This window comes from Pteropus vampyrus, unplaced genomic scaffold (assembly GCF_000151845.1).
Source record: "Pteropus vampyrus isolate Shadow unplaced genomic scaffold, Pvam_2.0 Scaffold503, whole genome shotgun sequence".
In the NCBI taxonomy this organism is placed as follows: domain Eukaryota; kingdom Metazoa; phylum Chordata; class Mammalia; order Chiroptera; family Pteropodidae; genus Pteropus; species Pteropus vampyrus.
Window position 1 is genome coordinate 704,768 of NW_011889284.1, and position 16,997 is coordinate 721,764.

Consider the following 16,997-nt stretch of genomic DNA (forward strand, 5'->3'; position numbering starts at 1 on the left):
TAAAACAAGGGAGAAATCAAGAAAGGGGAAAACATGGGATTTTTGTCGGCTTGCAAGTTAGGTACGTAGTTTTAATTAATTAGTTAATTGAATTGTGTATTCAGGATGTGTTTTCTCTTTGTTAGCTCTGTAAAATGAACTAGTTTTCTATCTTTTTATGCTCTGAAAGTGTTTGCAAAGAATAATCTGTTTCTTGAATGTTTGCCAAAAAGAACAAAACGAAACAAAACAAACCAACCCATTTAGATCTTTTTAAAAAAGCAATTCTTTGACAATATTTTCTATGTTTTCTTTTATTGTTATTTCGTGACCTTTGTGGCAGGTCATTCTGCTTATCCAATATTCATTCTTATTCTTTCTTTATTTGAAATAATTCGATTTGCCAAGGTAGAAATTAAATTTCATAGGCCCTCTTGAAGAGAGGCTTGGCAACTGACATGGTTCTGGCCAATGAGAAAAAACATATGTCCTGAATGGAATTTCCAGAAAAGTTATTATTGTCCTGGTAAAAGGGACAGACCTAGCTGTCCTTTTACCTTTCTCCCTTCCTCCTGCCCAGAATGTAGATAGGATGACTAGAAGTGGAAAAGAGATCCTATGAACGTGAGGATAAAAGCCACTCTTTAAAGATGGTGCAGCAGAAAGACAGAAAGAGCTGTGGTTCTGGGTGGCATCATGGAACTTTATACCAACCCAGGACTGCTCACCTCTGCATTTCTTGTTGCATAAGAAAAGTATATCCCTTATTGATGTAATTTACCAATCGTTCAATGTTCTGCCTTTATTTCCCCCTTGCAAATTCACCTTCAATTGACACAAACTTTAACCTCAGAACTGCTGCCTGGAACACAGAGGCTTTTAGATTCTATGAAAAGGTATTGAGTGAATGGAAGGCTGTCAGTTAAGGCGGACATTATTTTCCTCTCCCCATTCTTCTATCAGCCCATCAAACAGGAACTTACATCCTCTTGGAAGTATGAGGAAGAAAACTTTTGACTTTCTTGGCACCCTCTTCCTGGGTCCTCACTGTGAGCGAGGAGTGACCTCTTGGATTGGTGGGGTTGGGAAAAGGTATCAAGTATTGCTCAGCCTGTTCCTGGCTCTCTCTCTGGGACCAACCTAGCCACAAGCAGAACGTGCTCTTTTTGCTCCTGCCTCCTCTAGGCAATGAGTGCCAGAGCAGGCCCAGCCCCAGCTCGGGAAGACTTCAATAGTTCAGCTGCTCTGCTGTGAGTGGGTGGGTAAGGTCAAAGCAGTGGGGAAGGAAAAAGAAGCCCGTTTAGAGCTTGGGTCTAAGCCACATTTTCCAATCCATCTGGACCAGCAATAAAGCTGACATTTTAATCCCTACTTGTCTCCTGTGACTATTTCTCAACTGGATCAGAACTTGGAGACGTGAGGGGTGTGATTAACTAGTACCCGTAAACCCCAACTTCTATTGAATACTTAGCCCCCATGGGAAAAGCCATAGTTAGATGAAAACAGTGGTTTAAAATTTTGATAATTATTAGACAGTACTTCTCTATACTTAATTGGTTATATCTCTTTTCATCTCACTATAAATGTGTATCACAGTATTTATTTTTTCCCCTAGGTGAGAACCTGGATTGAGAGCAATAAGGCTCTCCAGGCTTGGCTACAACTAACTTGCTCTGGTGCTTGACTTTTCTGGGCTTTGATTTTATCAGTTATAAAATGAGCGGGTTAGACTAGATGATTGGTAAGGGCCATCCCAAGCTTCAATATTCTTTCATTTATTCAACACACTTTTATTGAGTATCTAGTATGTATCGAGTGCTGTGCTGGAAGCTGGCTATATCATATCGTACAAAACAAATATGGCCCCACCATCTTGGAGTGCAGAGTCCAGTAGGAGAGACGGACATGGAATAAACACATAATAAATGTCTATTTACATTTCACTCTTTTGTTCATTAAAATTTTAGTAAATGAGTGATTGGGTTGTGTATAACATTCCCACTGGTTATCACTTATCCACGCTGAGGGGAGCCTTGCTGGTTGGTCCACCAGTCACACATGGTTCAGAACTGCTGTGCTCAGGGAGACATAACAGAGAAACTTCCACAGCTTTGGCCTTTTGGATTAAAACCAGGTTAAACATTTTTTAAAAGTTATAAATTAATAACATGATTGCTATAAAAATTCAAACGGTACAGAAAAAAAGTTAAAAAGAAAACATCTTTCCCTTTATCCCTCCCAGCTTGCAATGGGTTTCTATTAGATATGTAGCCTTCTAGAAAGCCTCAGACTCAATTGTAGGTTTTAGGAGGGCAAGGATGGAACCCGTCTTATTCACTGCAGTATCCCTGGTGGGAACTCAGTAAATAGTTGTTGACTAAATAGTTGAATAAGTAATAATCACACATACAAGCTCATCTATACATTTTTTTTTTTAAGATCAAAAAGGGGATCATGCTACATGTTTTTTTCTTGTATCTTGCTGGGTTTTTTTTTTTCCAAACTCACAAATCCATAATAAACAAACATCCTTCCATGTATCAATTTCTAATTTTTCCATTCTGTTTGTTATGGGTTGAATTGTGTACCCCTCAAAAGGTATTGTAGTCCAATGGAGATGAGGCCACTTCCGGCCAGGCCTTGCTGGGCTGGTTAAGATAAAAAGCAATGAGAACGCCCTTGGGACAGGGACCATCTGAGCCTGTTTCAAAGGGGGAGCCCTGGGTTGCCCACCTCCCGACATTTGGCTTCTGAAAGTGTCTACATTGCCCCCATCCTCACACAGCTGCATCCCACCCCACAACTCCCAAACTGACACTCACTTGCCGAGCAGAGGATTTCTGCTAAATCTGGTGGGAATAAGGTGCTATAATGCCATGGACGTTAGCTTCAAGGGGCAGGGGACACGGGCATCATGGCTTGTGAGAAATAGGAGTGGGAGTTCACCGACAGATTTAGAAAGTCTCCATGTTAGATAAGCAATGTTCGAAAATATTGTTTTTGTTATTGAGAAGATGCTATAAGTGTTCAAGTATGTGGTAGGCATACCATATGTCCTTGTCTACCCTTCTCCCTCTGAGTGGACTTGATCTATTGAATAAAATACGGCAAAAGTGAGAGAATGTCACTCAAGATTAGGCTATGAAAGACTCTGACTTCCATGCTGCTTGTACACTCTGTGAGTCTTCTCTCTTACGTGCTCCAGTGAAGCCAGTTGTCATGTTGGGAGCTGCCCTACGGAGAGGCCCATGTGTCAAGGAACTGAGGGTGGCCTCTGGCCAACAGACAGTGAGGAACTGAATTCTGCCAACAACCATGTAAGTGAGCTTGGAAGAGGAGCTGTCCTCACTGGAGCCTTGAGATGACTGCAGCCCCAGACAACACCTCAACTGCAGTCTGTGAGAGACCCTGAAATAGGAGTCTTAGCTAAGCTGCACTTGGATTTCCTCCAGAAACTGGGAGATAATAAAAGTTGTTTTAAGATACTTAAGCTTTAGGGTAATTTGCAGCAATAGATAACTTATACAAAGTATAATTTGGAAAAGGCCAGTCATACCTATCATTATCCTAACGTATATTCACATAAGTTGAGTTCGTGGTCGACACACTAATTTTGAAATCTTCTTTTATCACTTATCAAAATGGGGAAGATATTGTACGTGAGGATCCATGGTCTGTGTGTGTGTCCATCAGGGTTCAGTCAGAAAACAGAAATGACACTAGTTATTTTTACAGAATTTAATATTAAAAAGTTGTATCACTTAATTGTACCATAGTACAGTGCAAATGGTGAAAATCACCAATAACCAATAATCAATCACTCTCAGAAAATCCTGTCAGTCATTAAGACCTGGGACCTTGAAAACTTAAAACCCAAGAACTATTTAGTTTGATATTGTTGTTATTATTGCATTTCAGCTTCTTTTCCGTTTCTTTGGGGGCAGTGGAGGCTAAGAATCTGTTTTGAACATGAACAGGTCTCTCTCTGATAAACACGGTTAGTTGAATTAGCTGGTTAGGTGGGAAGTGTGACGGTGACACATTGTATAGCAAAAGCATTTTCCTCGTTCCCATCACAGTCATACAGCTGTGAATTTCCAGGCCTGATTGCCCATTGTGTTGATGTCTCCGTTTACTAAACCACTTCCCTAGTCTGGTTTCCAGTTTTTGACCTTTAAAGAAAGACTTCGGTGCATGCATTTATGCAGATAACACTTGGCTTCCGTTTGAATTATTTCCTTGGAATAAGTTCCCAGGAATGAAATTATTGGGTCAAAGGAAGAGGAACAGCTTTATGGGTGTTGCTGGGAATTGCTTTATTGCTTTCAAAGAAGTGATGCCAAATCACCATCAACAATTTAGAGCATATGAGGAAGGAGCTTCAGACAACCAGTTATTCACTCTTAGGAAATCAGCCTCTAGGCCTTTCAAAAAGTACCGAGAGGGAATTGGGCATGAGGGAAGTGGAGTTCAGTGCGGAGTCCTGGGCTGAGAAGTAGGAGATCTGAAGGTCTAATGCCAAAAGCGACAGAACGAGCAATTAATACAGTCGACCCTGGATAAAAGGTCCTGAGTTTAAATTCTGGCTTTGTTAATCTTTCTGAGACATTTGTTTTGTCATCTATAGAATAGGATCTATACTAATACTGAACCTCGCAGAGGTGAGGCAAAAATTAAATGAATTATTACGTGGTAAGTGTAAGAATAGCACATGGGACAGCACATGGTAAACACTGAATAAATATCAAGAACAATCATTTGCTACCATTTCTATGAGTTAGCGTCTGACCCTCGGCTTCCGTGTTTCAGTCTTGTCTCTCCAGTGACCGAGCATCTCTTCTGCATTTCTGCCCAACACCCCACCCAGGCCCCTCAGTTTTCTCTGTGGATCTCCTGGTCTCTGAGGCCAAATAGGAGCAATCTTGGCTTTGAGACATTGAATCGGATGGTCTGTGGATGCCCTCTTGTGGACAACTAATTTTGTTTTGCTCTCCCCAAGCTAAAGGAGAAAATCAGCCCTGCAACTTGGGAGGGAGGGACCAGTGTGTGTGTGTGTGTGTGTGTTTTGGGGGTAGTGGAGGTCTCCATTTCTGCAGATAAAACAAGAAATAGCACGTCACAGCATCCTCCTTACTGGCTGGCAAGGGGATGTGTCTATATGTCTACACACTTGTGCATATACATGGACTGGAGCTGAATGTGCTGGTTTGCGTGTGTGTATGTGTAGGTATCCTTGATTGTCATTTTTTCTTGTCATGGAGGTCTCATGGGGTTCTACTGAGACTGTATGGTTTGAGAAATGAAAGCACTGTGAAGCGCGAGGCCATTATTATGTATAATAGCATGTATAATCATCACTAGGCTTATCCATTCGCTCATTTGAACATTCAATTCCACAAATATTTATTGAGTGCCCACTACGTGCCCTGTCTCCTGAGGTCTAGGTAGGCAGGAATGACAAGGACAAAATCTGTTTCTGCTCTCTCCCAATCTGGTGGGTGAGAGGGACAAGTGAGTGAACCATTGCAGTACAAGGGAGCGTTAGAGATGCCAAGGGAGGCTGCCTGGAGGTGACGGCTGAGCTGAGCCATGAAACTACGCGTGCTCTAGACTCTCTCAGCTTCAAGGCAGAGGGGTTTGTGCAGAGAGCACTGGTGGGGTTTAAAATAACAAGTTTTAATCCCCCCTCACTGAACAAGTCCCTTTCCTTGCGTCTATTTCTTCCTGGGTTAAGCCACGGGCTTGGCCATGATACTTACAGTTTCTACTGACTCTATGTTCTCTGATCTTTTCTTCCCTCAGCCTGAGGAATTGTCTTTCCTTCCATTCTTCTGTCATACTCGGCCCCCTTTCCTGAAGAAATGAAAACCAGACTGAGTTATGGAAAGCAGGAAAACACTGATATACTCATGTAGGACATGTGCGTGCGTGTATGCACACAGGCACGCATGTGCGCGCTCCTCCATCTCCAGCCAGAAACCCCCAGCTGCCTCTTGGTGCAATGACCTGACAAGGGAGGGGTGGAATGGAGGTGATGTCTCAACAGACCAAGCTCTTTCCACACTTGGCTAACCTGGGCAGGTCACTTAGCTTCCCAGAGCCCGCGTCCAAATCAGCAGAGTAAATACCCACCTGGGAGGGTTTCTGTGATGCTCTGTGTTGACATATGTGATGTGCCCCCCACTCTGTGTAGGACCTAGTGGGCTTTCAGAAAATGGGAGCTAAAAAGCAATTACATTTAAAAATACTGAGTGTGGGTCAGACACTTGTCTCTGCAGGGAGGAAAGGTGTGACTGGAACATCACTCTGAACTTCTCAGTGACAATAATCTCGGGGAGGATATCAGATATGTACCAAGTTCACTCTGGTTCTGGTTAAAGCTCAGCTTATTAACTGGGTAACTTTGGCCAAGTTACTTAACCTTTCTAAGCCTCAGTTTTCTCATCTATAAAATGAGTTCCCTCATAGAAGTGCTGTGAAGATTAATTGAGATCATAAATGTAAAAGCACTTAATATAGTTTCTGGCATATAGGAAGTGTTCAGTAAATTGGCAGCTACTTGTATTGGTCAGGATAGGCTAACTGGTGAAACAAATAGGCCCAAGATTGTACAATTGCTCCTATAATGGTCTCAGGAAATACCAGGTTGGTGGTGAGGCTCATTCACAGACCAGGTTGCTGACCACTGTGCCATCTTCAACATGTGGCTTCCAAGATCATTTTGGAATGTGAAGATAAGGGAGTAGAAATTCAGACTCACATGTGGTCTTTCTGCAATGGCGTACAGGGGACCGTGTGGTCATGGAGATAAAGGAGTGAGAGGTGGGGGTGGAAGAGGCGAGGACAGATCAAGAGAGCGGGGAGAGGAAAGTCTGGGGTTCATGGAAGAGAGACTAGAAGGAACAGAGGAAAAAGGGGGAAGGGAAAAGGGGTCTTTGACCGACCCCACCCCCATCCTTCTCCCAGGGGTCCCCGGGTCCTGCAGCTGTCACCTGGCAGCTTAGATTTCCAGCGGTCTACCCACTCGGGACCCAGTCTCCCATACCCGTTGTGCCGGAAGAGGTCGTACCTCCTCTTTCTACTTTGTTCTCCTTCCAAGAAGGAAGTAGCTCCAGATGCTGTGGGTGGGACATTCGTTGGCTGTGCTCGCTGTTCCCAGAATTCTCATGATTCCCGGTGACAGAGCTGGCACATCTAACCAGCCTCAGAGAGGGGCAGAGCCTTGCTCAAGGGCACCCTGCACCCCAGGAAATCCGTGTCTGGTTCAGAGACGCCGCAGCCTTCTAGGTGCAAGATCTGCCTCCAGAATTGCTGTGGCAGTTCAAGTTCACCCAGGCTTGCAAGGCACCTGCCTGGGGAAGCTTCACTGAGAAACGGGACAGGACTCTGTGCTCAGGAGCTTATAGTAGCCTGGGGGCAGGGGTGGTGGTGGTGGTGGATGAGATGGACTTTAGAGAACTATAAACCCTGTGATGGAGGCCCAGGGGAACTAAAAGCAGGAGAAGTCACATTGAAATGTTGCTTGGAGGAGGTGGCACTGACGATGGGGTCAAGAAGGAGACCTAGGAATCTGACAGGTGAAGATGGCTGGAAGGAGACTTCAGAGGGATGAAAGAGCACGTGCACAGGTGGAGAGGAAGGGAAATGCAGGCCTCGCTGGGGGAACACAGACCTGTCCAGTTTAGCTGAAACAAAAGGAGTGACGAGAAATCATGGGGCGGTCCGGGTAGGTGCTGGGGTTCGATGGAGGACAGCTTGTGTGGGAAGTCTGAGTTTCACTGGGCAGGCAATGGGAAGCCTTGCAAGGTTTTTGAGCAGAGGAAGGATACTAAGGTAGCTGGCGGACTATTTTTTATGTGAGACACACGTAAAGCTGCCCTTACCCTGTGCTGAGGTCGTCCAGCCTTTAGGGCACTGCCGAAGTCAAGCCCGGAGAGGCATTGACCACCTTCACGGGGCCAAAGGACTTGGGAGCAGAAGACTTTGCTTTTGATCTCAAGACTCAGAGGACCAGAGAGGCCTGGGCTTTCCTCTCAGCTTTGGCACCTACCAGCTATGGGACTGTGGGCCACCTTCGTAAACCCTTCTGGGCCTCAGTTTCCTCAAAGTGACAGGGGATAACAGCTCATGGAAAAATGAGATAACCACCTGGCTCTCTTATTGTTGTGTTTAATAAATATTAGTTTCCTAAATATTGGGATTGGCATGGGTGGGGGAAGGGGGAGGATCAGATATTCGGTGCTGCTGACAGCTCAGCCTGGAGAGGCCACCCCTGCCCTTTTTATCCTGCACTGCTTAGGGGAGGCCCGTCCCCTTCTCAGGCCTTGCTGGCTCCTTCGCCTGCCCTCCAGTCTACCTGGTGGGAGAGAGAGTGGGGAAGAGCTTTCGGGATAGAGGCTCATGTCACCAGTTTTTGACCAAAGTCCATGATGAGGGACATGTTTGAGCCGCCTACGTCCTTCGACTGGTCTCGGAGTGAGAGCAAGCCTCTCGTGGCCTTGCCTCTCTGGACCTGGCAGGAAGTAGGAGAAATGGACAGATCTTGGTTCTAACCCAGACTTGGCCATTTATCAGCTGTGACCGTGTGTACATTATTAACCTCTTCCAGACTCAGTTTCCTTGACTGTAAAACGAGAATAATAACAGTGCGGACTCACAGTGTTGTTGTGAGAATGGAATGAGCTAATGGTTACACAGTTTGCACAGTGACCCACACATATTGGGAGCCCTTTAAATGTTGGTTTTCCTCTTTCCAATCTCCCTCCCTCTCTTCCTCCCTCCATTTCTACCTCCCTACTTACTTACCTACCTACCTACCTTTATGGGGAATGTGATGGCTGCCTTAAAAGCAGAGCTTTGAGGTGGGAGACCTGTGCGTAGGTGGAGGCAGACCCCCTCCTCATCAACGCCCTCAGAATCTCAGGCCAAGAGACTGGAGAAAATAGAAAACTGATGGTTTTACTCCCAGGCGCAGACCCCTGGGATGGAGGCTGCTTCTGCATCCTCGGCCTGAGGACCGACTGAGGCTGGACGGCAGGAGCGGCCACCCCACAGTAGGGCGGGAAGGGAGGAAACTTGCTGGACCTGTGCTTTCCCCTCTTGAGACCAGCTTCTCCTATCAAGATGTGACTGTCCAGATGTCTCATCCCACTGTCTGCCAGCCAACTGAAAAAGAACCAGTAGCTAATTCACACTCAGATGGTCATAGCAATAAGTGAATCTATGATATTCACGCCCTAGAGGTGTTGATAGCTTTTAATGACTTTCTGGTTCAGCCAAACTTTTTAGCAACACTGTTCCCCTCTGCGCAGCACGGGGGCTCAGCTGGAGTGCTGATTGCCCGCAGGGAGCGGAGGCCCAGGTTTTGGCTCTTGTCTGGGGCTGAGGAGTCGGTTGAGGGGCTCCAGGACAGGGCTAACTGGAAGACACAAGCCAGGGGGCAGGGGCAGGCAGAACTGCAGCACTGGGCCACCGTTGTGACCATCAGCTGCTAGAGAGTGGGTGAGCCAGATGGCTTCAAAAGTTTAGGTCAGACAAGACGAGACCTTGCAGGTGGCCCACTGCCCAGCACTGCCCTTACTTCAAGAAGCATAAAGTCTAGAAGGTGGAGAGGAGATGGGGTAAGAGGTAGGCTAGGGCATGGAGCTTCTCCACACCTAGGAGGGGGCTGTTGCATCCTGCTCATCTCCCACACAGGCAGCTAGGAACCTCCAAGGTCATGACCACATCGACCTCGTCTGACTCTTTTGTCTAGGGGAAGAAGGCAGTGGTGACTGAGGTGGGCTGGCTGCAGCTTCTCTTGGGCGTGGATGAGCAGCTCTTTGGGCAAAACATAGCTCCTAGGAAGCCTAGGAGCTGAAGAAGCAACTGGGGGTCTTTTCAAAATGCAAATTCTGGTTCTGCAAGATTGGAGCCCGAGCATCTGCATTTTTCATACGGTTCCAGGTGCTGCCGGTACTGCTGGTTCAGGTTCATGACTGAATAGTGAGTGAGGGTGGATGAGTAGGAATAGGAGGTTAAGGACTCTCTGGGCCTCAGGAATGTCCCCCGAGGAACTGGCCTGTGACCTCTGGTGACCTTTCTGGCTCTGACTTGTCTATCTCTAAGACCACGAGTATGTGAGTGGCCAGAGTTCTGAGCTCGTTCACTCAGCCGCTGCTCTGGCTGCCATCCCAGGCCTATCCTAGGCGGGCAGAGGAAGGCAGCTGCCCTTTGGTGGTAATTAATAATAAGAACAGTTGTGCATCATTGAGAACTTACTGTGAGGAGACCTCATCACTTATAAGTGGCAGAATCTGGCTGCAAGATATTTTTGGGGCCTGTGGGACCCTGGGTTCAGAGAAAGTGCGGGGATAGATCCTTATTTGTCAAACATTTCCACCCGGGACTCGCAGACACTTTTGGGGCTGAAGGTCTTATTAATCCCTTTGTTGGTGCCCAGCAGAGCACCAGAGCTGGAGACCCTGCAGGGGCATGGGACACGGCCCCACCCTGCCTGAGCTTATCGCCCCAGTGGGAAAACAGACAGCTCACAGAGACTCAGATCATGCTAGAGGCGCTGTCATCCTGGAGGAGAGGCACGACAAACCCGCAGTGCCCACACAGGAGGGCTCCAGGAACTCGGGCCTCCACCGCAGGTAAACACTGAGCTTTGTACCCCAGGAAGCTCCTGGCCCAGAAGCTTTAGCCTCTCCCTCTCTGTCTCAGGGCTGGGTTCCTGTCAAGGAAACAGAGAAAGTTTCCACTGTGCATATGCATGGTGTGTCTCTGTGTGTGTGTGTGTGTGTGCGCGCACACACGCACGCACACACTCACACAGAAGTGCCCTATTATCTTTTCCTTTTTGCAGAAAATCAGGTCAGTGGTTTGACTGTTGTTGTTAACCGCACGATGCAGTGAGGAGGCGGCCTGAGCTGCTGTGGCTTCCGACAGCTGATGGCCGAGTGCAGGACGGGGAGGGCTGGGCCTGGGCCGCCAGGCCTCTACCACCTGGCTCTCCAGGCCACAGGGTCCCCAGAAAGCAGCAACCATGGCTGTCAATCTGGGGAGAGCACATTGTCGGCCACATCCTGTTTCCCTTTCAGCCTTCCTGTCCCTTTCCTTGTGGCCTCTGCTGCCGGCCCCGGCCTGGTGGATGCTGTTGAGTAATCGGGGAGCCGGCCCTGACGAAGGCAATCGCCGTGTCTTGTGGTGGGGGCTCCACAGTGTGGAGAGCTCTGCGGTTAAACCAGGGCGGAGTGGGACCCTCTGCACAGGTAATAATGACAACAACAAGGACTCCAGCTGCTAGCACTTTCACACCAGCTTCTTCACCTCGCCCACAACACCCTTGGAAGGGGAGAGAGTAGGCGTTATTGTTATGTCCCAAGCTGCTGACAAAGGGTGCTCGGGGAGAGAGTGAGGTCAAGAACCTAGTTCAAAGGCATCCACACTCTGATCCCAGCCTCACACTCCTCCTCGAGGCCCCTGAGGACGCTGGGTTGTGTTACCCCAGAGGCTGAAGAGGGAAACTTTCTCTGTTGCCCTTGAAGGTGGTGGGAGGCAGAGGCTGCAGCCACCGTGGGCTAGGAGTCTGAGCAGCTCAGCTGGATCATTGGCTCCGAGTCTCTTGCAAGCTGTAGTCATCTCAGGGCTCGACTGGGGAAGGACCTGCCTCCCCAGGCCCTAAACATGAATGGGATGCGGGACAGAGAGCAGAGCATCTTCCCGTAAGGGCAGCCCCTGCATCCTCTCCACATCCCATCGCTGCCTTGTCCACCAATCACACCGCCTCCCCGTCCTCTCCTCTTAGCTTTTGCTTCCCTGGCTGTTTCCTCAGAGGCTCAAACAATAGAGGCTGATGATCCAACTGCTGAGAGCACAGCCTCCCCTCCCCCTGCAGCCACAGATCATTTATTACGGATCGGATCGGATTGCTGGTGGGGCCCAGGCTGCCAGACTCAGGCCTTTTTTTTTACCCTCCCACTTCTTACTGGAAATGAGGCCTCTGTCCGCCCCCTACTCCTCTCCACCCCTCAGGCCTCTCTCTGGAGGTTCAAGGACTAGTCTCTCGCTCCGCCCCTCTGTTGGGCACCCCCAGGCGGTGGAGAGGCAGGCAGGGGGCTGGCGCTGGAGGCCCTTCTGAAAGGGGGCTCGTGTGGGTCTCGTGGGTCGGCTCAGCTGTCCTGCACTGGACGCAGCCTTGGAGGAGCAGCTTGCTGGAGGTTATGGTGCTGAGGTCACAGACTGTGATGGAAATTACAGTGCCTTGGAGGGAAAAATAAGCTGGGGTTTCAGTTCCCATAGAAACAGCATCTGTTTGCAGAGGAGCCCCTGTCAGAGCCTGGACCCTGTGCTTGAGGGGGTGGGGGTGGACATCGGAGGGCAAAGTCATTTGTTTACTGTTTGGGACCTTCCTCCCAGGACAGCAAGTCTGAGAGGCACCCTTTAGCCTTGACTCACAGCTCTTCCCACAGAGGGGCCCGTCTGCCTGGGCATGTCTCTGCAACGCAGGAGTTTTTGGGTAGATTTTAAACTTATGAGTCAAGGGTGTGGGAAGACCCCCAATTCACCGTTCTTGCGTGGATTCCGCAAATGGTTTTTGACATTTCTATGACAGACACTGGGCTAGGCCAGCCAATCAGGAGTTACTCTGTACCTGCCAAGTCCAATGGCTGCAGCTTCCCTTCCTGGAAAGAGCTGTGGTCAGAAAAGGTGCCGCAGGGACCTGTTGGGGACCACACGACATTGGAGCACACAGGTGCAGCAATGCCACTCCCCTTGCTCTGCAACCAAAGCAGGTGACTTCTGTTTTCGTGTGTCAGGGAGCTACTCTCTCCCCTGCATCTCCTGAGGGAAAATCACCCCTAAACGGTCAAGGTGGGCCTAGGTAAGAGGAGATTATTCAGTTACGGCTGTGAGGAGGGTGTCTGTTACTGCCCTGCCATAGGTGCCATCAAGGCTTGTGGTGGCCTCCTTGTCTAGTCACCACCAAGGTGAGATCCTTGTTCTATGTTAATGCCCCAGTTAGGTGTCACGAAGCAAGCCAACAAAAGTTACTTTCACCTCATGTTACCGTTACAAAGAGCTCTCACATCCACTATCTCGCTGAACGTAATTTTCCAAAGAGCTCTAAGGAAGTTGTTGGAGCAACATCATGCCCCTTTTCAGATGGGGAAACTCGAGGCTGGGGAGGATAGGGCACTTGTTAAGGTTATACAGATGGTAAATAGTGGAGCAGGTGTGGGAACCAGGTGCCAGATCCCTTGCTTCACCCCCTCTTCCTGGTCAAGGGGCACCTGGTGACCGGACATCCCTCCTTCGCTGGCCTCCATGCTGCCTAGGGAATGGGAACCAGCTGTGTCCTGGAGAGACAGGGTGGGCGGGTGGGGAAGGACTTCTCTGTATCTGGTCTCATAGGGGCTGCATATCGGAAAGACCACAGGCCCCAACTCTTGCCCAGATCATTTCACTCTTCAAAGCCTCGCTTCTTCTCAGGAAGTCAAGGGAGAGTGTGTGGGGATCCGAGTGACCTGTGCCCTTGTAAGAATTCCAGGGAAGTCAAGGTTCCTGTTGGTGGACACTTAGGTGTTAGTTCTTTCCATGGGGTGGCTGTAATGGGGACAGGGCACATAGTAGACCCTCCTTAGAGCAGATTTGTTTCCCTGTTAACTCCTTAGTGTCTGGCACCCTCTAACAGCTTGTTGGGCCCTCAGGGAAGGGACAGAGTCTGGAACAGTTTTAAATAGGGAAGGTTAGTGTTGGGCATGAAAAGTATAGGAGAAAGAAAAGGTTCTAGGCCTTGGGGTCCTGCTTGGCTTCAGGTTGGGAGGGTGAGGTGGGCTCAAAAGGAGCCTGAAGGGATGGTGGGTGATAGACTGCGTCCCCCTCCGCCCCTCACCGACACATCTGGCTGGGAAGGGAGGGGAGGAGAAGAGGAGAAATAAACACATGTGAACATCTGCCGTTAATGAAGGGTCTGGAATTTCTGAACCAAGAATCAGATTGCAAAGCCCGACAAAGAGACAAGATGTCGAACAGAATCCAGGAGGCAAGCAGAATCCAGGAGTCGAGGCTGCAGCATCCAGGCACATCTCACATGCCTGCGCCTGCAAGGTGCACCTTATTATCCCCATTCCGAGGAGGAGGAGGAGGAGGAGGCTGAGGCTGCGAAATTAAGTGGTTGCCTGAGGCCACATAGCTAGGAAGAAGGAGGGCGACTGCCTCTCTGGGGGCGGAGGGGAGGAGCTGTGCTCCCAGGGAAGGACAAGGCCGTTGTTCTTGCTCCTTTGTGTCCAGGACGATCTGAACTCGTATGGGACCACTGCTTGGGCTAAGTCGCCTGGAGACTCCATTCTGCCCTTCTCGTTCTTCTCGCGGTCTTTCTCCCTCTCCACCTCCTGCCCTGCCCCCTCCCCACTGGTCCCTCGACTTCCCATGCTCTCCTTCCCCTCTGGTCCCAGCTGCTATTCTCAATGAGAGGAGCCAATGAGAGAGGGCTGGCTGTAGCTGTTAGAGATGTTGGGGGGTAGAAAAAAGGAATGTGTTTCTCACCGTGCCCCTACCCCAGGGATTTGTGCTGTTGTCCCCCAACGTTAAGTCAATCAAACTGCGACGAATGAGCCACAGGTGGCCGCAGGACACTACCCGGCGAGTGTCCACCACCCTCCGGGTCATGTGCGAATGCTCCAGTGAGTATTCGTGATGAATGAGAGGACTATTGCCCTATGTGGGGGTGCGTGTGCACGTATTTGTACTCCTGTGTGTGTGTGTGTGTGTATGTACTCTTATCTAGAAATGTTTGTGGCTTCTTAAGTATGCTGTGAATGTATGTACTTATGAATGTACCCAAGCAGGACTGCCTGAAGAACTTGCAAGGCCCAGCACAAAATAAAAATGCTGGGCCTCTTGTTTAAATATTAAGAATTTCAAGACAGAGACAGCCCGAGCATTAAAACCAGCATGAGCCCTTTTGAGTGCAGGGCTCCGTGTGACTGCACAGGTCTCAGGCCCATGAAGCGAGTGTGTACATGAGTGAGTGTGCTACCTGTATATATGTATGTGCGGTTGTGTGACATGCGTGTGCGTGCGTGCGTGCGGACACTCGGGCATGAAATCCGAACTCTTTTCTCATAACCCCCCACGCTAGGCCCCTCAGCAGCAGCCAGCAACTATCAAAGGAAAGGTGCTCTGTGTGCTTTATTTTTGGCGCCTTTGCTGCATACTCCCATAGTTCCCCGGGAGATCTTTGTTTTACTGCCTTTGTTGGAAGAGTGACAAATACTTTCCTCCACCTGCTGCTACAGTGGCCCCACCAGAAACCACAGCTGGGGGTGGGGCAGCTTCCTCAGCCCCTCACCCACTCATCCTGCACCCCTTCCAGGCATAACCCAGAACCCTGCCTGGCTGACCCCACCCAGACAAGGTACCTGCAGTACGTCAGAGCTGGAAGGGATGGCTGAAATCATTTAGTCTGACTCCTTCATCTCACAGCTAAGGAGATGGAGGTCCAGAAAGGGAAAGCCACCCGCCTGTGTTGCCCAGGGAGTCTGTGGCAGAGCCAGGACACCTGCTTCTCAGAGCACACAGCCCTACGGCCTGGCATATAGAGGGACCTGGCTGGGAGGCAGGATGTGGACGAGAGAAGGGAAGACTAAGTTCTCAGCAAAGACCTGGCTGCTGCCCAGCTGTGGGCCCTGTATCTCTGTGATTTGCTTCTCTCTCTTCCAGGTCAGAGCTATGCATCCAGTAGATTTTGAAAAATATTGGTTGGCACATTTTGAGAATGTTGGCACAATGCCTGACACAAAGTAAGGGCTTCATATGTATATTTGGTAATGAATAAACAGCTATGTAGTTGGCCCATGGAGTGGAATGACAAGACCATGGGCTTTGGAGGCCAGCTACGACTGGTCAGATCACTTAGTAGCTTTATCATGTGGTAGCTGTGTGACTTTGGCAAAGTTACTTAACCTCTCTGAGCCTCTACTTCCTCATTTGTAAAATGGGACTCTGGTAGGCTTGTCGTGAGGATTAAATGAGATAAGATATGAGGCTTAGTACAGTGTGAAGTACATGGCAAAATTCTAACAAGGCTGTAGATTTTCTTGCTAACTGTGTTACCTCAGGTAAGTCACACAAGCTCCCTAAACCTCAGTTTCCTCACCTGCTGTCCCTGGCACATCATAGAAACTCCGTAAATGTGAGCCTGGCTCCCCTCCTAGGCTAGGCACTCCCTCTACTTCCTCAAGGTCTCTTCCACCCGAGGCTCTGCGATTCTTACAATGCCTTCTGTGACACCCCCTCCCCACTGCTGACACCCAACCTCTGTCAGAGTCTCCCAGAGATGAAAATTCACAAGCTCTTGGAAGTCCATGGTGTCCCCAAGTCTAGGGTGGATGTGGGGTAACTGAAAAGAGGCTGGGGTGGAGCAGGTGTTGTTCTTGGACAAAAACCCAAGTTTGCCTTTGACCGAGGCTTGAAGGATTCTAGGTGGGTCTAGACCTGTGTCTTGTTCTGAAGATGAAGGTGAAGGTAGAGGGGTGTCTCCATGAACCACCCAGGCTGGGAGCTTCCTATAGTCCTCCCTGCTCCCCTTTCCCTGGACTTCCAAGTCCAGATGTTGCCGGCAGCTGGGCATCCCTAAAATGGGGGTGGAGAAGAAGGCAGTTGGTAAAAGGTGTTAGTACAGGCAAGACAGTGGTGTCTAGGGAGTCAGCCGTGGGCGAGGAAGCCCAAGCTTTCAGGCAGGAGACAGAGCGGATGCCCTGTAGGTAACTTCTGGCTTGAGCACAGGCCTTTGCCCATGCCACAGGAACACCCCCAGGCCTGGGAAGAATGTACCACTCCATCTCTGTGCATGATCATGTTCCTGCTTCAGTCGCTTGAGTGCAGTTTGCATAAACCATATGAGATAAATGTGCGTGCATTTCAAGGCCTCTTTTTTAAATGTTGGAAAAGGGTTTGAGGGCATTTCATCTGCAGCATCTGTTAAATTTCACAATGTCAGCTATTGACTTAGAACACATTTAAACTGTTCT